General features: G+C 51.2%; 1 long non-coding RNA gene across 2 annotated transcripts; it reads right to left on the bottom strand.

Moving 5' to 3' along the window:
• Positions 1-3040: 3040 nt before the first annotated feature.
• Positions 3041-16837, bottom strand: LOC123365088. Of its 2 annotated transcripts, none has more exons than XR_006577421.1 (3): positions 16650-16837; positions 5198-5395; positions 3041-3713 (listed from the first exon to the last, which is right to left on the bottom strand). It is a non-coding gene; the product is annotated as an uncharacterized LOC123365088 (long non-coding RNA). The 2 variants fall into 2 exon arrangements; XR_006577420.1 differs by having other exon boundaries at positions 5246-5395.
• Positions 16838-26732: the final 9895 nt, after the last annotated feature.

The following is a 26732-nucleotide window of genomic DNA, read 5'->3' as shown; positions in this document are numbered from 1 at the left end:
AGATTTAAAAATAATCTGATGTTTAGCATCCAGAGGGCAATTCACATCAGATAATTTTCAGGTAGATCAAATTTTGGCACTCTGTGTGTGGAGTATTCCTTAACATTTTAAAACTAATTAACTGGAGTTATATTTAAATTATAAATGGAGATTTGTCTTTGTCTTTGATAGCTCAGTGGTTTGAGCATTGGCCTGCTAAACCTAGGGTTGTGAGTTCAGTCCTTAAGGGGGCCACTTAGGGATCTGAGGCAAAAATCAGTACTTGGTCCTGCTAGTGAAGGCAGGGGGCTGGACTTGATGACCTTTCAAGGTCCCTTCCGGTTCTAGGAGATAGGTATATCTCCTATTATTATTAGGTTTTAAGAGGTATCTTATTTTATTGTATAATCTGAGATTCACAGGTGTTCGAAAGTATGAAGAGTTGGAGTGGTTATGAATTCCTTTTAGATTAACAGGATGTGAAGGTGATGCCAGGTATTGCGGAAACATTATTTTGTCCCCTGATGTGCAATAAATTCTTATATTTGAGTTATGAACTCAATAGCACAACAATTTGGATATTATCATGATAGATCTTTTCCTCATATTAATGCCTCTTCTATAGCTTCCGATTATTTTTGCATTTAGCATTTCCCGTTATCAACTTTTACTGCATGAAAACACATTTTAGCAATGCAAATATTTAGTTTTCAAAAAGGCACACTCTCATTCCTAACTCAAGAACACCCACTTTTCCCCAATAAAATCTCCAAAGTTCCAGAGCTGTGAACTGATTAAATGAGAGCATTTTCTGACAATTGCCTTGTACTGTTGTACTGATACTTTGCCTAAGGCGGGAGTGAGTAAATGTATACATCCAGTTTCTATGACACAGCACAATTTTGCAAAACCTCCTTCCTGGGGCTGTGATATCCTTGAAGTGGTGATGCCAGACTTGCATTTTTTAACTGAATCAGCTGAAAAGTAGAAAAGCTTGAGTTAATGGCTTTTGTTTTCATAATGTTTTAAAACTTTTCTTCTTCTCAAAGCACTACTAATACTTCTCAAACCATTGCTAATAATTAATAAAATTACTCTACACTTTTATCATACTGCTGCTTTACAGACCATTATTACTGAATATTTGTATTGTGGTAGCACCTGGCAGTCCCAAACAAGCATCAGGCCCTACTGTGTTAGGCGCTGTACATACATAGAGGTGCTGATTCAGGTAAGCATTTAAAGCAGGTGTTTAACATTAAACATCTGCTTAAGTGCTTGCCAGAGTTGGGGTCATAATGAAAAAACAGCACCTGCCCCCAAAAACTTACAGTTAATTAATCATCACAACATGGGGTGATAGCTCCCCTCCTCCTCTGGAAAAATGTACAGGAAGGAGCCCAAGTGGGAGGAAAACTGTGAGCTTCCCCTTGTGGGGTTTTCCTCAACTCATCCCCCATTGAATGAGAGATATTACCTCACCTACCCAGGCTCTCCAACATCCTGGGACCAACACGGCTACAACAACACTGCAAACAGAATCCGTAAAGGAAGAAGTAAGAGTTCCAACTGTCGAAAAGGTCATTTGTAAACAATGCAAAGTTAAGGCAAATGTAAAGACACCTTTTTAAAAAAGGTTCTTAACAGTTCAGTTTCACTTTAGTCAAAATTTATCTACATTCAATCTACTACAAACCCAACATTTATTGCCAAGCAGTGTGTTATGAGTAAGGACCCACAGTATGTACAGGAGCCAACCTTTCAGAAAATGATGTGAAAATAGAGCCACATGAACAACTGATTTGTCGGTTGGCTGACAACACCAAAAACATCAGAAAACAATTGTTTCAGGTAGACCCGGAAACAAAGTTTTTTCAAAAGTTTTGGTGAATCAAAAGTAAAAAGTAGTGAGCCAAACAAAATATTTTGTTCGGCTTAGTTTCATTTTGATTCTGAGCTTTTAACATTGGTTTAAAAAAGTAAATAAAAATTGAAGGACATTTCTAAAGGAAAAGTCATTTCAAATAGAAACAAAACCCAAAACATTTCATTTTAAAAATGTCAATACAAATTCCCCAAATGTTTTGCTCTGCCTGAATCTGAAGTTGTTGCTGAAAAAAATATTTCAGTTGAAAAAAATTCACCTAGCTTTACTAGAGAGAGTAAAACACCAGCAGTGATTACACACTAATGATGATGTACGGCCAGAAGGTTCTAAAAGAGCATGTATCGCCTGTTTTTAGATATATGTTGGTGCCTCACTGGTAGCTCCATGGGGAAAGAAAGGATGTTTCTGCACAATGCAAAATTAGCCTCTGAAACTTCCACCTCCCACCTATTATTAATAAAAGAATGGCAGTGGTAGGGATATAACCAATGAAGGAAAATGGGAGGCAAAGATGACTGAACCCAATGTTGCCATCCCTCCTACACTTCTTCTGGAGTGAGTTGGAATATGCAGTACATGCATCTTCACACCAGGTCCCACTACTGAACCTCAGTCCTCAATCAGGTCCACATGGGCACACCCTGGCAGTTTTATGGAGTTCCACTGTCTTCAGAGCCGAGCCTGCACAGATCTGATTGCAAGATTGGAATCCTGGTGACCAGTGTCTGCTTATTTCCTAATGCAAAATTTGGGTTTGGACAAAAGTATTTGCTCTAAGTCAGAGTTAGCTCATCCGTTTCTTTAAAATGATAGAAATAAATGTGTGTACATGAAGACACACACACACACTTTTTTCCCTTATGCAGAAAATGGTGTTTGGAAATTACCATCACAAAAATTAAAACCTTTTTTATTTATTTATTTATTTATTTTTACTGGTTATGGAAATTTCCAAGCACTAAATTTCAGAGCCAAACTAACCCCACAGATTGAATGCTTTAGAAGCAGCAGGAAATATATGGATTTTTTAGCAAATGCTCTATGAACTAAACAGTACTATTTCATAACAACAATCACACTCACACAGGTAATACCAGAGATTTATCATCACTGTTACAGTAATTTCATTACATTTTACCTTGCAGCATACTTCACAAGCCCAAATACCCCCACAGTGTTGGATCTTCTTGCCTAAGCATATGCTTTATTTTTATCTATCTTTATTTTCCCCTCCTCAGAGCAGTTTGACCTCATAATAGCTACATGCATGGCCTTCTTTCGTTGTTTCTCTGCTTTTTTCCCCCTTGTTATTTTTGATTAACCACCTGCTTCTTTTGCATCATTTAATTCCATCACTTCTAGTGATGTGTTTATGTTTCTTTCTAATGGCCGAGTTCTGGTCTCCTAATTCACCGCGGTGCTCTGATCCACACTATTGAAATCAAGAGGATTCTGTGCGGGGAAAGGTGCTACGGGGCCTGATTCAGGATGACAGATTCAGGCTCCTCGTTCGTATTTTGACACAAAGTCTCTCTCACGTCCTAACGGTACCATTCTCCTGTGATACTCCAGCCGCAGAGTTTTTATCAGGGTGAGGGTAAATGAAAAACAAGAAAATTTGCTTGACAGAGTCTTCACTGGGAATCTTCCTTACAGCTTAACGGGTTGCTTGGAGAGTAGATCCTTGAGTATTTGTCATTTATTGCCCTTGCTGCTTTGATCATACAACAACCGCAGCCATATACATCAGACGGCCCAGACACACCTGTCACATCCCCTCTCCTGGGGAATTGACAGATTAACTTTAACATTCAGCTTGGCTTAACGATGATGTATCCAATAACACCTGAAGCGAAACAGAAAAGAGGCAGCGGTCACCCAGACTCTCAACCAAACAACAATAAACTAGGGTGACCAGATGGCCCGATTTTACAGGGACAGTCCTGATTTTTGGGTCTTTTTCTTATATAGGCTCCTATTACCCCCCCCCCCAACCCCCGTCCCGATTTTTCACACTTGCTGTCTGGTCACCCTAACAACAATAGATTTTTTTATTTCGCTGCATTACTGAAGGCTAACAAATGCCATTATCCACAGCTGCTGCCCCTCAAGATTTCTTATATGTACATGCTTTAAGTTTGCCTCACTGGTTCTGCAAAGGGCCGTGCACACAGTGCTAAATAAGCAATTCATACTAATACTTACAAACAACAACATAGAAATCTAGGCTTCCCTTGAGCCCAGAATATTTCTATATTACTCTGATGCCTGAACTTAACTACAATGGGTCATACCCAAGTCCGCATCTGTAAGATAGTCATTAAGGGCCAGATTCTGTTTTCAGCTACTACATACACTGGTGTAAGGCCCTGAATCCAAGTTAAACACTGAGCTGGATAAAGCCTGTGAAGTTACTCCAGATTTATCCCAGTGTAAATGACAGCTGAACCGGGCCCTTAGGGCATAAATACAAGTTGGGATTCAGTTGTGTGGAATGAGCCAAATAAGACAGGTGTGGGTCCCAAGCACAGTAGGTGGGCAGGCTGGAACAATGTGATTGGCAGATTGAGAGTGTTGTACTACCCAGTGTGCAGAGGCCAAGCAAAAAGCTGTTCACGGACACAGTAGAAAGCACTTTTGACTGGCAGAATAAACCCAGAAGAATGACTCCAGAGACAGAAAAAACAAACACTACAGCTGCCCAGGCTACCCACAGAGAAGATAGTTCAGGACCAACCAAGCCCCTAAAGGCCCCTTTCTGTTAAATAATACATTGAAAATATTGGCAATACTCAAAATCTATTTCAAATATCATAACACTGGAGCCTTTTTAGACTATGTAAAATATATAGACTACATTGCATATATGTCATGTATTTATAGCCAGTTTGTTTTCACACGGTGTCAGTAAGAAGCAAAAATGGAGCAGTGAAACAGGTAGTGTCAATATATTAAAGATATCTAATAAAAATCAATCAGGAAAATATACACAGAATGGGACAGCTCCAGACCTGTGTAATGGCCCCTTTGCACCACGTGGAGTCACCCCAGTTCAGAATGTGAACTTTTCACAAATCCATATATAAGCAGTGCGTAATCTGTGCCAGGGCTAGCCAGGGCTGAGCCACGGCACTTCTAGGCTTGATAGTTCATAGCCCTGGCACCTCTGGGCTTGCCGCATCAGTTGTAAAAGTAAAAAAAATTGCTTGAGGCCCGGCACCTCTTTCATTACAAATAAGCACTATAAATAAGCATGTGTGGATCCCACCCAGCTCCAGGCCAAATGCACACCTCCCCCCGCCTCTGCCCAGTATTGTAGTTCCATCTTACCTGCTTCATGGAGTTTGCTTTGTCTGGTACTAAAATAATAAAACAAACCTTGGATCAAACTTTCTCCCCAAACTTGGCTACAGCATCCTATAGCATCCGCTGCAAGATCTCGCTCTCTTGCAGACCCGTGTTCTCTCTGCCCACCAGGATACTCCAACACCTCTTCTATCTTGGCTGAAGCTAACAAGGATCCACCTGCTAGGAGTATAATTTGGTAGAATTACATGCTACCTTCATGCAGGATTCAAGCATTTAGTGTCAGAGTGACTCAGACGAGGCCAGTATTCAGGGTCCAGGAATCTGTCATCCCATTACACCAAATGACAGAAATTTCATTCTTGGATACATATAGACCGTTTCTGAAGAGTTGCCCCACGCGCTGCTACACTGGTATCAGGAACAGTACCCGAATTCCTTAAGTCTACCTGTCACAGTTTGAACCCTCTACTGCTCCTCTCCATGGAATCTATGCTCCTCACCCATTACCGCGGTTGTCATGGCACAGTGCTTAGGCCTTGCTATATTACTAGGCAGAAGCAGATTAGGACAGAGTAGGCTGTACTCTGCATGACTCCAGAAAATATAAAAACATCCACAAATACAGACTGCCTTCTCCTCTCCACTATCTGCTGTAAGAAATAGCACCATCTCAACCTCATTTTTCTGAACCTACTCAAGCACTATCTGCCTACTGGCCAAGCTCTAGTGCCGGGCATGCACATCTGAAACGCTCACCAAAAAAGCAACACAGGCCATATTCTACAGGGCCCAATCCTGCCTCTCACAAGCCACGCTGAAACTGAAATTTAGACTTGGTCCACAAATTTCACAAAGGGCTTAGCCTTCTCCGCAAAGCAGTAGTTATACATCTAAACCTTTCCCAACATCTTTTCATCACATCCCACCCAACTGCCCCTGTTGCAGCCTCACCTAGTCTTTAGGCAAGCTCCATTCACTCAGGTGTACTATTCAGGAAGTTAAGATCCCTTCTGTAACCCTAAGCAAGACTTTGAGGGAATGTCAGCATTATCCATTATTGTTATTAATCTACCAACCAAATCATACCAGGTGCTTTAGTAGGACCTAAGGGAAAAAAGTGCCTGCCTAAGAGCTGATAGTCTAAATAAGTAGAGTACATTCTGAAAAGTCCAGCCCAGGTTTTACATGGGAACCAACACACACTAGAACAGGATATTTTGTGAGTTTAACTTAGTTTCAAGTCAACCAGTGGCCAGGCCAGCCACATTTAATAAACCTACATGTCATTTATCTTAACATAAAGTCTTACTGTACTAATTAAATATTTTCCAGTAGCTTCATCTGCCATGCTCAGCACCTTAAATGCTCCTGACCTTTGGCCATTATAGACAAGCAGAGAAGAAGGTCTCATCATTTCCAGGTGTTAAGTACTGGCCCCCCTCCAGAAGAGGCTTTTATGGAGAGCACAGAAATCACTTTCTCTAATAGCATGGCACAGCACCTATTCTTATTTGTCTTTCTGCATCTCAGATTCTAAAGCCTAAATTGTATCTCGTTGCCTCTCCTCCAGCTCTTCCGTCCACCTGAAAAGGAAACCTAGCAATCATCTTAACAATGGCTCGTTCTATTTTTGATGAGCCCATGGAGAAAGCTAAGCCGCAGAGCTAATAAAAGCCCAGCAGCCAGTCAGAACAGCTTCTTTGCCTTTTTTTTTTTTAAATATTCACCATATTCTGATTAATGCAAGTCTCTCCATCCCCTGAGCTACACAGGGGTGCTGAACCACGCTGCTCAACTCAACAGACAGCAGTTGTCTTCCTGTTATTTACACCTCTTTAAAGCCTCCCGCCGCCTTGACCTCAGATACTCATTAGAATGTGACTTAATTTACAACCTTTTTAAACATGGACTTAGAGTGATGCTATAAATGGATGGTTCCCAACCTATCTGGGCTCAGGACCTATTTGTAAACCTTGATGGCTACCCAGAACACTCCCCAAGACACCCCCAGATCCAATGACCCCACACAGGGGTGGGGTTCAGATATAAGATTCCAGTCACTCTGGCCAGATGTGAAGAACTGTGGAACCCCTGCATTGGTAACTGGGGGGATGGGAGTGTAAACGGGCTGGACTGACCCCTGTGGCACCTCCTGCTGGTTGTCCTTGGGAATTAGCTCATTCCAGCCCTGGAGCGCCCTCTGCAGGCTGGTGATCCACCTGTCCTCAGGCCCCCATGTCCCTCCCTGGACCTGGTGCCCTTTTACATGGGGGTGCTGCCCTAGGGGAACCCCAACCCTCTATCCCCACCTTGCCTCAGTGTATGGCTATTGCCAGTCATTGTCTAGCCCCACGTCCTGGGGCAGACTGCAGTATCAGCCTATTCATCACTGGCAAGGAGGGTTTGGACCTGCTGCTTTGGCCTACCCCTGGGCTGCCCTCTGCAACCCCCAGTACCTGTTAGCCCTCTGCTAGGCCGCAGCCTGGGGCTTTCCAGGCTGGAGCTCCTCAGCCTGTCCCCAGCCCTGCTCCCCTCAGGTACTTTGTCTGTAGCTCCCTGCAGCCAGGCCCTTCTCCCTCTACAGGCAGAGGGAGAGTCTTTGGGCTTCTGGCTTCCCTGGCCTTCTTATAAGGCCCTGTTGCTCAGTTTGGGGCGTGGCCGCAGCTGCAGCCACTTCCCCAATCAGCCCAGTCTAAAGGCTGTTTTCTCCCGCCTCGGCCCCTTCCCAGGGCTGTTTTTAACCCTGTCAGGGCAGGAGCAGGGTCCACCCTGCTACAGGGAGCGCTCTGCCTGCTTGGGCTGCCCTGCTGGCTGGAGGGATCCCCCTTCTCTGGCTGCCTTGCTGGCTGGAGCTCCTTCTTCCTTTCCTGGGCTGCTGCTGCTGGCTAGAGTGCTTCTTCCCAGGACTGCTGCTGCTGCAACTGCTGCTGAGTGGGTGAGTGAGGGGGGGCCTTGCTGGCCAGCCCCCACTCCCCCATCTCTGGAGGGAGAAGCCAGGACCCCACCACCACCACTGCAGCTACCACCTGGGGGGGTCCTTCCTGCCTGGCCACCAGGGCTGCTGGAGGAGGAGAGGCTGCTGCTGCTGCTGGAGCTGTGTTTGTCCGGGGGAGCTGCTGGAGCCTGGAGGAGGACTGAGAAGACCACCGGCTGCTGGGGAGTGCACAGGACTCTGAAGACCACTGTGGAGGGGGCTCCCAAAGACTGAGTAACCCTTTAACTGTGCTCTAGTGGTGGGGGTTTAGACTGTGTTTGTGGGGACACAGGGGGTGTGGTGTGAAGCCTGCCCCCCTGGTCCATCTGTGTCCCCCCCCCTACCCCCACCACCACCGCTGCCCCCTCCACCACCCCCGCAGGCTGCTTACCATCTGCCTCTGCTCCTGCCTCTGGGACCCAGCTGCTCGCCTGGCTTGCCACGCCCTATTGCCACCATTTGGGCTTCCAGCAGCAGCCAGCCAGCCATTGACTTTGCACAAGTGCTTGTGGGTGCACGCACCCCCCCTTCCCCTGGACTGACCCCTTCCCCTCTGCAACAGGCCCCCTAGCTTTGCCCCTTGTTGCCTGCCCCATTTGCCCCTCGTAGCCTCCCTGCCCCACCCCCCCGCTTCAGTTTGTTTGCCTGCCCCGCCCACCTCCCTTTGCAGCTTTGTTTGTCCTGCCCCAGCCCTAAAGCCAGCCCCTTGGTCCCTCTGTCCCACTCCCAGCCTGGTTGCTACCTTCCCTCCGCGGCCCCTCACCCTGATTAGCCCCTCCCCTCGTGCGCCCATAGCTCTATCAGTGCGCTTGTGCTTCTCCCCTGTTTAAGTTTCCCCCTCTTGCACTGCACCCCCCCCCATTGCTCTTGTTTCCCCCTCCCCTCCCCTAGTGCAGCTAGAGGAACCGGAATTCGATCCTGTGTTGGTACCTGACACCGCCCCCCCCGAGTCCTTGGTAGTCCCCCTATCTGCCCCACCCGTTTTGGCACCCTCCTCCCCTGCCCACAGCCTAGCAGGGAGGAGTGGTTGACCTGTCCTTCCCCCCCCCGCCCCTTTCTCCGGTGTTCTCCCTCCCTCCCTACTCAGCATGGCGGGAGACGCGGTGGGTGGGACCCCTGGGACAACGCCTGTCCCCCCTCTCCCGCCTGCTCCCCCCGAAAACCCCCCAGTCTCGACCTCAACCGCCGCTGCCGGACCTCCTGCCACCGCTACCGCTGAGGCGCCGGCAGCGGTGACCGATGGGGTGCCCTCTGCTGCTGCCACGTCCCTCGCCCCTTCCGCCTCTGGAGGAGCCCCCCCAGCCGGCGGAAAGGGCCAGGGCAAAAAGAAGGGAAAGGGCCCCGCTAGGAAGACAAAGCCCTCCATGGCGGAGCCTGCCACCGCGGCCCTGCCACCGGCCGCGGCGTCTCTCCCCGCTGTCCCCTCCCCCAGCTCTGCGGGTGCCCCTCCCTTGGCCCCCAGAGCGTACGCCCAGGTGGCGGCGGCCCCCCCGCCTGCCGCTACGTCATCTCCCCCGACCGCCGCCTCCGGTGCCATCTACAGCGGCCGGGGCCCCTTCCCCACCTTGACCCGGAAGCACGGCGTCCGTTGCCTCCTGGTGCCCGCCTCGCCCCACGTGGAGACCTACGTGCGGGCGTTGGCGAGGGTGGTGGGGCCCACGGCCATCGTGGCGGCCTCCAAAATGTACGGCAAGGCGGTCTTCTTCCTTGCCTCGGAGGCCGCCGCCCAGGAGGCGGTGGAGAAGGGCCTGGCGGTGGGGGGCGTGTTTGTCCCCCTGGAGCCGCTGGAGGACCTGGGGGTCCGTGTGGTCCTGACCTCCGTCCCTCCCTTCCTGCCTAATGTCGCCCTGTTGCCCGCCCTCTCTACTCTGGGGAAGCCCATCTCCGTGGTGAGCCCTCTCCCCTTGGGCTGCAAAGACCCCGCCCTCCGTCACGTCCTCTCGTTCCGCCGGCAGGTGCAGCTTCAACTGCCGCCGGCGGCGCGTGGCGGAGAGGCGCTCGAGGGGTCTTTCCTGGTCCCCTATCAGGGGGCCCAGTACCGGGTGCACTACTCCACGGGGGAGGCCCGGTGTTACCTCTGCCAGGTGACGGGGCACGTTCGGAGGGACTGCCCCTTGGCCCGGCACGGGGGAGCGTCCGGGACCCCCGAGCCCCGGCAGAGCGCTGGCCCTGTCATCGCCGGCGCCCCCGGCCGCCCGGTGCCCAGAGCTGCCCCTCCTCCTCCTCAGCCCATCACTGCTCCCGCTCGGGCCTCAGGGGGCCGTCCTCCCGTGCGCCCAGCCGAGCGGGAGTGCCCTGCCTCTGCTGTCTGCACTCTGGCGGGGCCTGTGGAGGAGGGTGCGGCAGGGGTACTGCCGGGCATGGGAGAGGGCTCTCCCCAGGGGGACTCTTCCCTTTCTCCTGCTGTCCCCCCAGTGCCTCTCCGAGCCCCCGAACTGGCATCCTTGCCCCCCGACCCAACCCCTGTCGACCGGCCCAACGATGATGCCATGGAGGGCTGGACCCGGGTAGAGGGTAAGCGGGGCAAGCGGAAGGCTCGAGCTCCGCCCGTGCCACCTGAGGCGGAAGCCCCCCGTAAGACCAGAAAGGGGGCCGCCGACACGGAGCCTTCCGCCGTGCCCCAGGGGTTGACCCATCTGCCGATGACGGCTAGGGCAGACGTGGCAGCACCGGAAGGTACCACCATCCCTCCTCCGCAGTCCCTTCTTGCGGAGGCCTCCGATGAAGCCCCTCCTGTTCCCTTGCCCCCCGCAATACCCGAGGTGAGCGTCGCCTCGGGTGCGAGTGGGGAGGACCCCGGGGTGGTGGGAGGTGAGCTCCCCTCCATCTTTGCGGAGATCGAGGCCCTGGGTCTGACCCCGGTCACCCCGGGGGAGGACGACCCTCTGCCCACGGGCCTCGACTTAGCCGACCTCACCCCAGCTTCCCCCTCCCCGTGCTCCACCGACCCTCCCGCTGTGTCCGCTCCCGCCTCTGAGGGTCCCCTGGACTCCTCAGCCTGCCCGGCTGCAGACGGCACCCTGCTGCTGGCTGCCGAGCCTGCTGTGGCAACGGCCGGTGCCTCGTGGCAGGGGGATGGGCTACCGGGGGTGTCCCTCGGTGGTGTGGGGCAATCGAGTTCCTTCCCGGGTGGGGGCCCCTGTGAGGGTTCTGCATCTCTCTGCGCCGAGGCTGCTCTACCTGCCGTTGAGCCTGAGCCCGGTGTCACTGGGGACCCCCTCCCTACCCCTCCAACTCCCGTACCTGGCCGCGAGGAGCCACTTACTGATGGTTCAGCTCCTGCAGCCCAGGGTCCCGTCTCTCTCCCTCCCCCCGCCCCTGCTCCTGACCCCAGCCCTGCCCCCTCCACCTCCCATGATGTTATTGCCGCCCCTGGGGCTGTCTCCTTCCCTTTCCTAGAGGATGACTCCCAGGGAGCGGCCTTTGAATTTCACAGTCCCGACCCACTCGGGGCTGTACTCTTCCCTCCGCCGCCCCCCACTGAGCCAGGGCCCGTCCCTTGCTTGCCCGTCCCGGTGGGCCACGGGGCTGCGCCAGAGGTCCCACCGGTGGACCCCCGGAGGCCAGTGACCCCGCCCCCCCATACGCTGCGAGAGGAGTTGCAGGAGTTCCTGGAGGATGTCCGGGGCTCCCGCAACAAGATCCCGCTTGCTCTCCAGCGCTGGGGGGACTTCCACAAGATCCTCCTAGCCACGAGGGCCCTCATGGGGGAGGGAAAGAGGACCGGGAAGCAGGGTGCCGCGGCTTACCATCGGGTGCGCAAATTCCGTGACTCCTTGCTCACCTTCGGGGTGGGCCACGGTTTGTTGCGCGGCCCAACGGGGGCCGTGAGCGCCCCTGCCGACGAGGATCCCCCCCAGCCCTCCTCATGGCACTCGTCACCTTTGCCACACTGAACACCCGGGGCTGTAGGGTGGGCTTCCGCAGGAGCCAGGTGCTCTCCTTCCTTCGGGAGGGGGGGTACTCTGTGGTTTTCCTGCAGGAGACCCACACGGATCCGGCCGCCGAAGCTAGCTGGCGGCTGGAGTGGGGGGACGAGGTCTACTTCAGCCATCTCACAACCCGTCGGGCTGGAGTGGCTACCCTGTTCTCCCCCGACCTACGGCCTGAGGTGCTGGGGGTCGCCGAGGCTGTGCCGGGCCGCCTGCTGCACCTCCGGGTCCGTATGGAGGGGCTCGTGGTCAACCTCGTCAATGTCTATGCCCCGACATTGCCCCCGGAGCGGCTGCAGTTCTATCAGCAGGCGTCCGCCTTCCTCGGCTCCTTGGATCCTCGTGAGTGCCTGGTCCTGGGCGGGGACTTCAACACCGTCCTAGAGGAGCGGGACCGCTCGGGGACCGAGCAGAGCCCAGCCGCCGCGGACGTCCTCCGGGAGATTGTCACCCATCACTCCCTGGTGGACGTCTGGCGCGACCACCACCCGGACGATGCCTCCACGTTCACCTATGTCCGGGTGGAAGCCCATCGGTCGTGCCGCTCCCGGTTGGACCGCATCTATTTGTCACGGTTCCATCTCTCACGGGCCCAGTCCTCCAGCGTCCGGCCGGCCCCTTTTTCGGACCACCACCTCGCCACCGTGACGGCCTCTCTCTGTGCGGAGAGGCCGGGGCCGGCCTATTGGCACTTTAACAACAGCTTGCTGGAGGATGAGGGCTTCGTAGCGTCCTTCCGGGAGTTCTGGCTGGCCTGGCGAGGGCAGCGGCATGCCTTTCCCTCGGCGCGGCGGTGGTGGGATGTGGGGAAGGTGCGCGCCCGGCTCTTCTGCCGTGACTACACCCGGGGCGCCAGCCGACGGAGGGATGCGGCGATAGGGCAGTTGGAGCGGGAGGTCTTAGAGCTGGAGAGGCGTCTGGCCGCCAGCCCCGAGGATCCATCCCTTTGCGGGGCGTGCCGGGAGAAGCGGGAGGAGCTCCGGGTCCTCGAAGACTATCGGGCCCGGGGCGCCTTTGTTCGATCCCGCATCCGCCTCCTTCGGGAGATGGATCGCGGCTCCCGCTTCTTCTACGCCCTGGAGAAAAGGAGGGGGGCCAAGAAGCACGTCACCTGCCTTCTGGCGGAGGACGGCTCCCCCCTCACGGATCCGGCGGAGATGTGCGAGAGGGCCCGGACCTTCTACGCGCGCCTTTTCTCCCCGGATCCGACCGATCCTGCCGCTTGCAGAGTGCTCTGGGACGGGCTCCCGACGGTCAGCGCGGGCGACCGAGACCGGCTAGAGCTGCCTCTCACTCTGGCCGAGTTCTCGGAAGCCCTCCGCCGCATGCCCACCAACAAGTCTCCAGGCATGGACGGGCTGACCGTGGAATTCTACCGCGTGTTCTGGGACGTCCTCGGCCCGGACCTGGTCAGCGTCTGGGCCGAGTCCTTGCGGAGCGGGGTCCTCCCTCTCTCGTGCAGGCGAGCCGTGCTCGCCTTACTGCCGAAGAAGGGGGACCTCCACGACTTACGGAATTGGCGTCCCGTCTCGCTCCTCAGCACGGACTACAAGATCGTAGCCAAGGCCATCTCGCTGCGGCTGGGGGCCGTGCTGGAGGACGTGATCCACCCAGACCAGACCTACACCGTCCCGGGCCGTAGCATCTTCGACAACCTGTATCTGGTCCGGGATCTCTTGGAGCTTGGGTGCAGGGATGGTCTGTCGTTCGCCCTCCTGTCCCTGGATCAGGAGAAGGCGTTCGACAGGGTGGACCACGGGTATCTCCTGGGCACTCTGCAGGCGTTAGGCTTCGGGTCCCAGTTTGTGGGTTTTCTCCAGGTGCTGTACGCTTCCGCAGAGTGTCTGGTCAGGCTCAACTGGACCCTGACCGAGCCGGTCAGCTTCGGGCGGGGAGTGCGGCAGGGGTGCCCCCTCTCGGGCCAGCTGTACGCCCTGGCAATCGAGCCCTTCCTCTGTCTCCTCCGCAGGAGGTTGACGGGGTTGGTACTTCGGGAGCCGGAGCTGCGGCTGGTCCTGTCGGCGTACGCCGACGATGTGCTCCTCGTGGTCCAGGACCCGGGCGACTTGGCGCGGGTGGAGGCCTGCCAGGCTGTGTACTCGGCAGCCTCCTCCGCCCGGGTCAACTGGGTCAAGAGCTCTGGCCTGGTGGTCGGGGACGGGTGGCAGGCGAGCTCCCTCCCAACCGCGCTTCAGGCCATCCGGTGGAGCGCGGGTCCACTGCTCTATCTCGGCGTTTACCTTTCTGCCACGCATCCCTCTCCGCCGGAGAACTGGCAAGGTTTGCAGGGCAGGGTGGCGGAGCGGCTCCGGAAATGGACAGGACTCCTCCGGGGGCCTTTCCCTCCGAGGGAGGGCACTGGTGCTCAATCAACTGGTCCTGTCCATGCTCTGGTACCGGCTCAACACCCTGGTCCCGGCCCCGGGGTTCCTGACCGAACTCCGGACGGTGGTTCTGGAGTTCTTTTGCCCAGGACTGCACTGGGTCCCTGCAGGGGTGCTCCACCTGCCCCTGGAGGAGGGAGGGCAGGGCCTGAAGTGCCTGCGCACTCAGGTCCACGTCTTCCGCCTCCAGGCACTGCAGAGGCTCCTTTATGGTGCGGGTAGTCCGGCATGGAGAGCTCTGGCACATGCCTTCCTACGCCGCTTCCGAGGGCTCCGATACGACCGGCAGCTCCTTTATCTCAACCCGAGGGGCCTTCCGCGAGACCTCTCCGGGCTGCCGGTCTTCTACCAGGACCTCCTCCGGACCTGGAAGCTGTTCTCTGCGACCAGGTCCGTGGCGGCCACCGAAGGGGCAGATCTCCTCGCGGAGCCCCTGCTACACAACCCCCAGCTCCGTGTGCAGGTGGCGGAGTCCCCCGCGGTGCGCCAGAGGTTGGTCCTGGTGGAAGCTACCAGGGTTGGAGACCTCCTGGACTACGACCGGGGAGACTGGCTGGATCCCCTGACGCTCGCTCGGCGGATGGGGCTCTCCAGACCTTGTACTCCCCGGCTCGTACTACAGGAGGTGAAGGCCGCTTTGCCGCCCGCTGCTCGGGCCTACCTCGACCGGGTCCTGCGTGAGGGCATGCCCCGCCCACCCCCCACCCCGAGCCCTCCAGACCTTTTCATCGGGCCCCTGCCCCGTGGACCCGACCGCCCCCCCGCCCCTTCTCCGCCAGCCGGCTGCACGATCTGCAGCCGGTCCGTTTCCAAACCGCGCCAAGGAAGCAGCTCTACGCGCTCGTGCTCCACACCCTTCACTTCCTCACCCTCGTGTCCCGCCCCGACACCAAGTGGCGGGACCTCCTGCCACCTCTGGAGGGTGAGGAGCCCCGGTGGGCCAGCCTGTACTCCACCCTGGTCCCGAGGCCCGTCGGGGATATCAGTTGGCGGCTCCTCCACGGGGCCGTGAGTACGGGCGTGTACTTGGCGCGGTTTACCCCTGTCCCAGACACCTGCCTCTTCTGCGGCGTGAGGGAGACCCTGGCGCACATTTACATAGAGTGCGCCAGGCTGCAGCCCCTCTACCGGCTCCTCACTAATCTCCTATTGCGTTTCTGGCTGCACTTTTCCCCACACCTCCTTCTCCATGCACTCCCTATCCGTGGCCCCACGAAGTCGCGGGACCTCCTGGTCAACCTCCTCCTCGCCCTGGCAAAAATGGCCATCTACGCGACCAGGGAGAGGCGGTTGGCCAATGGAGACTCCTGCGACTGTGGGGCTTGTTTCCGATCCTTAGTCCGCTCACGTCTCCGGGCGGAGTTCCTCTGGGCGGCGTCCGCTGGCTCCCTTGACACCTTCGAGGAGCAGTGGGCGCTGTCCGGGGTTCTCTGCTCGGTGTCACCGTCAGGCTCCCTTCTTATGACCCTTTGACCGCACTCCTGTCCCTGTTCTTTTATTAGTTGTCCCCCGCAATTAGTGGGTTTCTAAGGCTCTGTGGCACCTCCCCTTAGGCTGGGGGGGGTTCCGTTAGCATGGGGCGGGCTCGCCCGCCCCATTTCCTGGAAACCCAATAGATACAGGGAGGCAAATTGAGACAACCCGCCCCAAAAAAACCCCACACAGCCCTCCCATGGCCCATGGGGAGCAGAGAGTAAGGGCTGGGGGGATTTGGGGTCTGGAGGTGAAATGGAGAAATTGGGGGGGCAGGGAGTTGTAATGAGGAAGAAGTTGGGAGGGGCTAGGAAAGGAACTGGAGGGCCTAGGAGTGTGGGGGTGCAGTAGGGAGCTGGGGGTAGGACATAGAGGCAGAGGGGTCCAGGTGAGGGGCAGTGAGCTGATAGCTCTCCCAAAAACACCCCCCACACACAGCACATGGGAGCAGAGGGTAAAGAGGTGGGGGATAGGGGCTCCTGGGGATGAAGTGGGGAGGAGCAGGGGAGCAGAAGGGGCTGGGGTGCAGTGGGGGAAGATCTGGAGAGATGGGGGCCAGAGTTGGTGCTATGGCGGGGGGTTGCCCAGCTGTAGGAACGAGTACATTGTGCGGCCCATTTGGGCAGGGCTGGGGGTCAGGACAGACAGTATAGAAGACAAAGTGTCACCCAGCTGTGGGGAGGGGGTACGTCAGGGGGTGCAATACTTACAGAGAACGTATAATCTGTGAACCAAAGAAAGAGGCCACTTTTCCCCACCCCCGTGGGAAGAAGGGGCAGGTTAGGAGGAGCAGCCAGGACCCCCGAAATCCTTGCCCCCCTCCAGCTACCCCTTTTGCCATCTACCAGAACTGCCTGCCATGTACAATGCAAACAATCACCGACTGCTCCCTCCTGGCTCCTGTCCCATGGGACTGGGTGGGCTCGACTCCCTGCTCTGGGTATTGTGACCTCGAGGGTCAGAGCATGGCTCTGATGGATGACCAGCAGGGCCAAATTTGTATGGGTGGCATTGAGGTCTGGCACATGGAGTTGCAACACCACTCACTCAGATTGGGCCCAACCAGGCCCCCAGCATCATGATGGAAGGGCAACTGGACCAAACCTGAGTGGTGCTATGTGACCTTGTGCACCAGGTCACAACGCCTGGAGCAGGGATCTGAGCCCAGCCAGCCCTGTTACCCCTTGTAATGTTCTGGTGACCCAATTTTGTATTGTGATCCACAGGTTGAGAAATCACAGCTATTTGTATCCATCACAGGGGGAATCAGAGTGTCCTGGTGGGGGAGAGGGGTACAATAAAATCAATCCATTCTTCACCAAACTAGCAGAAGCAGAACAGCCAAGCAGTGGAAAAGATATAGAGGCAGAGTCTCAGTTGGTGTATATTGTTCTAGCTCCATGGACATCAATGGAGCTAGGACAGTGTCATTTAACACTGAGTTGCACCTTCCTCAACAAGTGGTTCCATTGATTTGAGTGGGACCCCTTGTGGAGGACAGAGCTATTCCACAGGAGTAAGGGATCAGACACTGCCCTTAAGAGGCTAATCCAGCTACTCCTCGGTGGAGGTTGCTCAAGCACAGAACCTGGTCCAGTTTCCCTGCTCAGGGTGGTGGAGGGCCTAGAGGTGCAAGTTTCCTGCCTGGTGTGGAGCTTAGCAACTTGGAAGCTACTGAATTGGGAATGGGACCACAAAACTCCTCCTTTTACATGAAGTCCTACAGAATTTCACAGAAAATTCTAACCTTTCTCTAAGTTTTTGGATTATCTCATAGAATTTCATAGAGACCCCCTATCCCTGAGATAGGATTTTTGAACAATTCTGTATTCAGAAAAGAACTGAATACCTATGACACTTTATAGGAGCAGTCTCCAGAGAAATTGGAGCCATTTCCACAGAGCTCTGTTAAATCTCTTTAGAACTCTATTGGTTTAATCCCTATTAAAATCTATAGGAATTGTCCATATACAACCTCAACCTCCGCAAATATGCTGATTGCCCAGCCCAGATATTCCTGAGGGGTGAAGAGTATTTGCCCCGTGGTCTTGTTCACAATAGGGCCTGTAACAACAGGTCTGATCCTGCAATGCCTTCTCACGATGACAATCCTTGCTCACACACATAGTCTCATTGACCCAGATAATGAATTCAATGGGAGCTTGTCTGAGCAAGGCTTAAGCAAAAACTGAGTAAGGACCTGAGGATATGGCCCGCTGACATGAACAGGGCTATTGATGTGGTTAAAGATTATTGGCATGAATGACAGGATTGGACTTGAGTTGGAAAATAGGATTATAGCCAGTGGTTACATTAAATATGGTTACATTCTAACTCTGTTCAGAACATGTGGTCGAATCCTGCTAGGGATATGAAGTGTATAGTAAGGATTTTGACAGCACATTTCCTTTCTTAAAAAGCCCCTGCCCACTCTGAACACACAAACAGTGCTAAAAAGTATGCTAGCTTCAACCATGCTCACCCACAGCTATCAACATGGTCCTGGCCCCAGCATGGACAAAAGCTGCTGTACAACCACTGGAAGAAAAACTGGGCACATAAGTTAACACAGAGGACTGAGGAGTAGCATGAAAAACTTCTATCCTGGAATAGCAGGCCAGGATTTTTAAAAATAAGTCCCAGAGGCTCATGGGTATTCAGGGGCCTGAATACCTTTGAGAAGCTGGGCCTAAGAACCTAAAGTTAAGCTCCTAAATCCAAATATGAGGCACTTAAATGTGTGGCTTGATTTTCAGAAGTGCAGAGTACCCAGCAGATGCCATCCAATCAGTGGAAGGCATCAAGTGCTCCCACTTAAAAAAAAAAATTAAGCTACTTATTTAGGAGCCTAAATTTAGGCTCCTGTTTCTGAAAACCTTGGCTGCAGTGAGCACAACATGAAGTGCAATCGGGCCCTCAGATGAACCCTTCTTTTTTCTTCTTTCCTTTTCTCCTTTCTTTCCCCTGCTTTCAGTTCTGATTTCTGCTAACTTTCTGTTACATGTTGCTCAATCTTTGCATCATGTTTATTTGTTCAAATGATAATGAAACTTCAAATCATAGAAGGGACCTTGACAGGTCAACTTGTCCGGTCCCCTGATTTAACTAACTTTCTAGAGTTCAGCTCCTGCTGCAGGAAAATACACTCGCCTCAATTCCTGTGAGCAGCTTCTAAGCCAAAAAAAAAAAAAAATTAAAAAAAAATGTGTGACTGGGGTTCTCAAATCTGGCACCGTGCCCAATATTTAATTATGAAGGCAGGAGCCTTAGTGCTGATATCCCAGGCAGATCTTATCTTCTAATGCGCCAGCACACTGTCCAAAGGGAATTCATTAACTGCTTCCCTGTCTTACTGTAATTGGTAATAATAATTTTTTTAAATCCCCACCTTTTGGAACTAGCTTTTGTTAAGATTCCCCCCTCCCTCTCATCCCCAGTACTGCATGTTTTTACAATACCTCATGCTTTTTGAGAGCTATCAGTAGGACCACTTGCAGTGATGTGCCCTGACAACAGGAATGAGGGTGGCAGAATATGGGTTAGAATGTGACCTGGAGGATGTGGGCACTAAACTAACAGATGACCTTGGTGACTTTGCACACTTCACCTCTCTGTGCGTGTGTTTCCCTTTCCACTTTTTCAGTCTTGTCTATAGAGACTGATAGTTCTTTAAGGCAGGGACTGTCTCAATTGTATAGTGCCCAGAAAAATGGGGCCCTGATTTCATCTGGGCTCTCCAAGAGCTACTGTTGTTATTATTAATTATTAATAATAATAATCGGATCCTGAATAATAATTTCAAGATATGATCCTTTGACAAAGGGAAGATCACTGTTATCACCTATTCTGCAATAGAATCCATTGAGCCATTACAGGGAATGACATCTATGGAAAAATATCACCTACAACCAAAACAACGAAAGACTTGAAAGCACAGATGAACCTTTTCAGACCTTGTGATGCAGACTAACTACAATACGACACCAACACCTGTGGGACTATAAGAAGAAATGTAGTTGGCCCACAAAGGGTTGGGCTGAGTTAGATTGCTGTGCTAGCAAAACAAATAGCAGAGCCCCTCTCTTGCTAACTCGTTTTCTTGCCCTGACCAGTTATGGGAATGAGGGAGCAGGTATGGATGTAAGTTGTGTTTAATGAGACATTCAGATGTTATTTGGGTTTCTAAATGTTCATGGAACAGATAAAAATAAAAAACAAACAAACAAGCAGGGGCAGCCAATGGTTGCTTCCTTCCCCCAAGGCCCCGCCCTCACTCCACCTCTTCCTTCCCCCGCTCCTTCTCCGCCCCTTCCCTAAGGACCTGCCCACCCGCTGTTCTTCACCCTCTCCCAAGCTCCTCCCTGAGCCGCCAAACAGGTGTTTGGCAGCAGCGCTGAACAGCTGTGGCTAGTGGGTGCTAGGCACCCACTATTTTTTTCCACGGGTGCTCTATTCACAGAGCACCCATGGAGTTGGTGCCCATGGGAACAGCAGCCAAATTTTACAGCTGGGGAAAATAAGGCATAGAGATCCTATGGCTCAGATCCAGGAAGGCATTTTGGCACCTAACACCCATTGATTTCAGTGGAAGTTTGGAGCCCAAATACCTTCAAGGATCTGGGCCTGTGTGGCTTGTCCAAGGTATCACAGAGGGTCTATGCCTGCTGTAACTATTAACCCCCATTGCAACTCCCCTTGAAACTGGGCCTGTTGCTTTAAGCACTGGAATTTATCTTGGAGGAGATAATCAGAGACCAGTGGAGGGTTCATGACACCTCTCCATCTGGAAGTAGCTTTTCAAGCCTGTGCATGCCAACTGTGAATGAGTTCCTCTTTGCATTCCCTTCCCTCACAGTAAAATGCATTAGGAATCGTTTTTCGCTAATGGAGTTACAGGCACACCCATTGAAAGCCAACAGCCTTTAACACTTCACTGGGAGTGAGAACAAATAGAGATTAAGTTATTGGAAATATTAGTAGAATAGTATGTGTGGCTGCTGGAAAATGAAATGAAAATGTGTTTGCTGTTACCTGATATAATACACAACATGCTAGTTACTGTCAGTTATGACAGAACTGCAAAGTAAGTTCTGCCGGGCTAGGATAGCATAAAAATGCATTTACATGTGTTGTTTTGTGAACTGATCCGTTTGCTTCAACGAAATAATTACAGGCTGTGCAGTTCTATGGTTATCTATGTACCACTTCACTAACCCTGTTTCGGTGCGTGGATAAGATGCATGAAGTGTGCAGAGTGGAGAAATACAATTATCTAGCAAGTGACAACAGGTCTATTCCATTGTTACCATTGCTGAAGTGCTGCCTTTTTAATGACACTCTATTGCAAAGCTTTTCAGGCTGATTGCAGAGTCCCTTTTCTGGTTCGGCTTAGAACTGTTTATTACCAAAGCCACAGAAAATCCTTTGGGATGCCATTTATCAGACTGAACTGACATGAAGAATAAAATGTTAAGCACACCGTCTGAGTCCTGATTCTGATTTCGCTGTTTGCACTGTACATTTGGAGACATTCTAATGACATCAAAGGAATTATCTCGGATTTTCCCCAGGGCAAATGAGATAAGAACCTAACCTATAGTGTGTACCTTGAACTCCTTGAAGATAGGGTGAAGGAAGGGATGGGTCTGCCAATGCTCTCTCAAAGTCCAATTTAGGGTGATACACTCTATTGCCTAGCATTCAGGGTTAACTAGTAAAATATGTGGGTGCATGGAATGACACCTATTTCCATGGACCTCTGAGATGAAACCCCCAAATTTCACCCACACAACGCACAGCCAAACTGTAGAACTTTTTGCCAGAGGATGTTGTGAAGGCCAAGACTATAACAGGGTTCAAAAAAGAACTAGATCAATTCATGAGGATAAACCATCAATGGTTATTAGACAGGATGGGTAGGGATGCAAAACCATGCTTGAGTGTCCCCAGCCTTTGTTTGCCAGAAGCTGGGAATGGGCCACGGAGATAGATCACTTGATGATTGCCTGTTCTGTTCATTCCTTCTGAAATACCTGGCGCTGGCCACTGTCAGAAAACAGGATAGTGGGTTAGATGAACCTTTGGTCTGACTCAGTATGGCCATTCTTATGTAGATTCAGTACAGTGAGTGAAACATGGATTTTCATTGTCATAAATGCACATATCAGAGTTAGCTGAGCTGAACTTTCAGTACTTTGTGACAAGTAATTAAAATTTGCAAACATAACTAGCAATTACAATGAACTATTCGTTTTGTAAAGCTTAGTTTTTATTAAGTAAGCTATTATTAGCTTCCTGGCACCTCTTAGGGTTTTGTCTGTCAACAGCATGCTGGAAACATTAACATAATCTACACTATGTAAGAACTGTCAGGAAGGCACAGATGTGATCAGTCACAAAGGCTGTCAGACACATGTTAAACTCAAAGTGAAACTGCCAAAGCATCTGGAGTAGTACTATGAAACCTGACACAGCAGAGAATATCAACCACAAGAGCTATAATTAATTATTTGGCTGATCCTGAGTTCCCTACATACTCAAACATCCCGTTATAATCAACAGGAATTTGGGGTGTACACGAAATACAAGATAAGGCCCTACCTTTATAAATCTCTGCCCACATGAGAAGAGGTTGTAAGTGCTTTGGAGGTTACAATTAAAATTCAAAATGATCTGGACAAACTGGAGAAATGGTCTAAAGCAAATAGAACAAAATTCAATAAGGACAAATGGAATATACTCTTAGGAAGGAATAATCAGCTGCACACATACAAAATGGGAAATGATTGCCTAGGAAGGAGTACTGCAAAAGGGATCTGAGGGTCATAGTGGATCACAAGTTAAATACAAGTCAACAGTGTAACACTGTTGCAAAAAAGAAAAAAGAAAAAAGCAAACATCATTCTGGGATGTATTAGCAGGAGAGTTGTAAGTAAGACAGAAGAAGTAATTCTTCTGCTCTACTCTGTGCTGATTAGGCCTCAGCTAGAGTATTGTGCCTAGTTCTGGACACCACATTTCAGGAAGGATGTGGACAAATTGGAGAAAGTCCAGAGAAGAGCAACAACGATGATTAAAGGTCTAGAAATCATGACCTACAAAGGAAGATTGAAAAAATTGGATTTGTTTAGTCTGGAGAAAATGGAGAGTGGACATGATAACAGTTTTCAAGTACATAAAAGGTTGTTACAGAGAAGGGAGAAAAATTGTTCTCCTTAACCTCTGAGGCTAGGACAAGAAGGAATGGGCTTAAATTGCAGCAAGGGAGGTTTAGGTTGGACATTAGGAAAAGCTTCCTTCCTGCCCGAATGGTTAAGCACTGGAATAAATTGCCTAGGGAGGTTGTGGAATCTCCATCACTGGAGATTTTTAAGCGTAGATTGGACAAACACCTGTCAGGGATGGTCTACATAATACTCAGTCCTGCCACAAGTGCAGGAGACTGGACTAGAAGACCCCTCGAGGTCCCTTCCAGTCCAACAATTCTATGATTCTTTCTCCAGCATCTAGTCCAAAGTATTACAAACTATTCCCCTAATCTTATACAGACATCATTTGGTATAGAGTTAAATGATTAGGAGTCACTGCCAAAGACAGACCAATGGAGACAACTGAGAATGGACGGAGGGTTGACGTACTAACCATGGGTTGTTCTCTGCAGAGTAGCTTTCAGATGGCCCTTCCATGTATGCACTCAAGTTCCTACCTCAGGCTGTAAAGGGGTTAGAACTTTTTTTAAAAAGGTTAGAAAAGTGGCTAACAACATTGGCAAAACGATTTAGTTTTGCTATAACCGTGTTCTCAGAAATGGCTGTGTAGCAGGGTGAACCCCTGCTCCTTCCCTGAAGGGGTTAAAAACAGCCCTGGGAGGGGGCTGTAGCAGGAGAAAACAGCCTTTAAGCTGGGCTGATTGGGGAAGCAGGCTCAGCTGTGGCCATGCTCCAATCAGGCCCAGCTGGCCCCTATAAAAGGCCAGGGAAGCCAGAAGCACAGACCAGTCTCTCTCTGCCTTCAGAGAGAGAAGGGCCTGGCTGCAGGGAACTGAGACAAAGTACCTGAGGGTGAAGCAGGGCTGGGGAAAGGCTGAGGAGCTGGGGAGCTCCAGCCTAGAAAGCCCCAGGCTGCGGCCTAGCGAAGGGCCAACAGGTACTAGGGGTTGCAGAGGGCAGCCCAGAGGTAGGCCAAGGCAGCAGGTCCAAACCCCTTTGCCTGTGATGAATAGGCTGATACTGCAGTCTGCCCCAGAGTGTGGGGCTAGACAATGACTGGCAGTAGCCAACACTGAGACAAGGTGGGGATAGAGGGTGAGGGTTCCCTGAGGAGGGGAGACCCTAAGAGAAAGGGGTTACTGCTAGGGGGCAGCACCCCATGTAAAAGGGCACCGGGTCCAGGGAGGGACACGGGGGCCTGAGAACAGGTGGATCACCAGCCTGCAGAGGGCACTCCAGCGCTGGAATAGAGCTAATTCACAGAGTCACCAGCAGGAGGCGCCGCAGGGGTGAGTCAACCCGTCTACAGGCTGAAAGTTGAAACTTTAAACATAATAATATAAAAAATGAAAACTCATTACCCTAGTACCTGAGCACCTCACAGGCTTAATGCATTTATCCTCACAACACCAGTGGCGTAGGTACTCTATAGCATTTTACACATGGGCACCGGTGCACAGAGAGGCCAAGCAACTTGCCCAAGTTCACACAGGAAGTTTTGACGTACTTGGTTTCTGTCTCCATTTTTTGTAATAGTCACCAAAGGCAGCCAGATCACTGTTCAAGTTTTCTTCAATCTTTTGGAAGTCATAGTCCCTTGAAGTCAAGTGGATATCATTGGTGTACTTGAACCTTCTTGGAGATGACATTCAGTAGAATACATTAAATAAAGTTGGTGCAGCACCAAACCCTGAGAGAGTCCATTCTTCTGCAGTCTCCAAGTGCTGGTTTTGTGGCCCAGAGCCAATGGAAAATGTTTTCTCAGAGCATCAGCTCAGTTGCCATGACAACCCATCTAGGCAGAACCCTTGAATCTTATACAGCAGACCAACATGTTCCCAACAGGCAGAGCTATAAGATCAAAAAAGAGCTCCAGTTTTCTTCTTCTTTTGAAATCTATCCTGAATGTATGTAGTAAGTGCTAACACTTGGCCACAGGTGCTTCAATCTGGTTGGAAGCCTGCCTGATTATCACTCATAAATTGTTCTGTCATGGGCATAATTTTCAGTAGGATCATCTGCTCCAGGAATTTGTAGCTACAACTCAGGAGTGATACTGCGTGATTGCTGGCTGCTAAAGAGTGGTCTTTATCTAGGTTTGGTAAAGCTATCACCTTAGTTTTCCATCATATCTTGTGTATCATGATCTCCTGTATGATGTGGGACATGAAACTAGGCAACTGGTGTTGGCTTTTTTCCCCAAGATGCTTTAGTAGATTTGGTGAGGCAGTGTCAAAGCCTCAGGCTTTCCTGGTTTTCAGTTACTTTTCTATTTCTTCCTTAGAGAATGATTGGAAATGTTCATCTTGGTCAAGTTGTGGAAATTGCTTGTATTGACCCCGCTCTTTTGTGATTGACACCAGGAAAATTTTAGCTTTGTCTTCTTTAGCAATGTTGATGGAGTATGTGGTTCTATTGTTTGGAGAGACCTTCTATTGCCATGTGTCTGGTGGGCTTTGTGTTGCACCAGAATTCCTGATGATTGTCCATGCTCTCCTGCTAGAACTTGACATGTGCATTTCTGATATTGCTTTTTCCCATCATGTTCTTTGGACTAGATTCAGACTATAGGAGATGATTAGCTATTTCTGACTCACTGGATTTTTATGCTATTTAAGGAGCTTTGCACATTCTTTGTCCAGACATGGTATATAGGGTTTTTTTTGCCAGCCACATAGGATGGACTTGGAGGAGGCCTTAAAGATTGCTTTCGTATATCTTGAATATGCTTGATCTATTGAGATGTTACTTGGGTTGCAGACAGTATATTGGTCAATGAGCTTAGTGTAATTGTCCCAGTCTGCTTTTCTGTAGTTCCAATGTAGCCTTGGGCTAGAGGTTGTGATAGGCATGATAACCCCTATTTGGAGGAGGATGGGGTATTGCTGACTTTGGGGGAAATTTCCCAGGACCCTGCAGATGGCTGGCAGAGGGTGGCCTCCAGCAGAAGTGACCCAACTGAGGTCAGGGAAGGTAGCCCTGTTTCTAATATGCAGTGTGAAGAGTTGCTGGTTGCTTAGGGTCAATGTAGTTCCTTGAGAGAGGCCCATCACACTTTGCAAGGTCTATCAGATTCTTTATAGCCCCAGGTGGTATGGTGGTTATTGGATTTTCCATCATAGATGGCAGGATGTGGGAGTGATTGTAGTTGATTCAGGGGCTTGTCGAAATTTACCACTTTAAATTGACTGATCCATATGATGTCACAGTCGTCACATGTAGATGGTAGATTCTCCACATTGGCTAAGTTACATGAGTGTCTCAGACACATTTTTCATGCAAACTGTAGTTTATAAGGTCAAAACCAGCGATTATGAACCACCTGGCAATAAGGGAATTAACATGGATTACCTGAAGGCAGATGACATCAGCATTGTGATGTCAGGTGATGTTTTCAGGACCAGAGAGCTTTGTGCCCAATAGGGCCTTGACATTTAGTTGTAGATCCTTGAGGGAAATGCCAACATTTATAGCATTTCCTTGTCCGTGTCTGTGTTCCCAGTAACTGGGATCCAGTAGCTTTGGTTGGCTGCTTTGGTTCCCCTGAAGGGTGATTAAAAAGTACATGACAAGAATGTAGCTGCA

This window comes from Mauremys mutica, chromosome 2 (genome assembly GCF_020497125.1).
Source record: "Mauremys mutica isolate MM-2020 ecotype Southern chromosome 2, ASM2049712v1, whole genome shotgun sequence".
NCBI lineage: Eukaryota > Metazoa > Chordata > Testudines > Geoemydidae > Mauremys > Mauremys mutica.
Note: the sequence above shows the minus strand (reverse complement) of the source record. Positions and strands in the feature narration are given on the sequence as shown.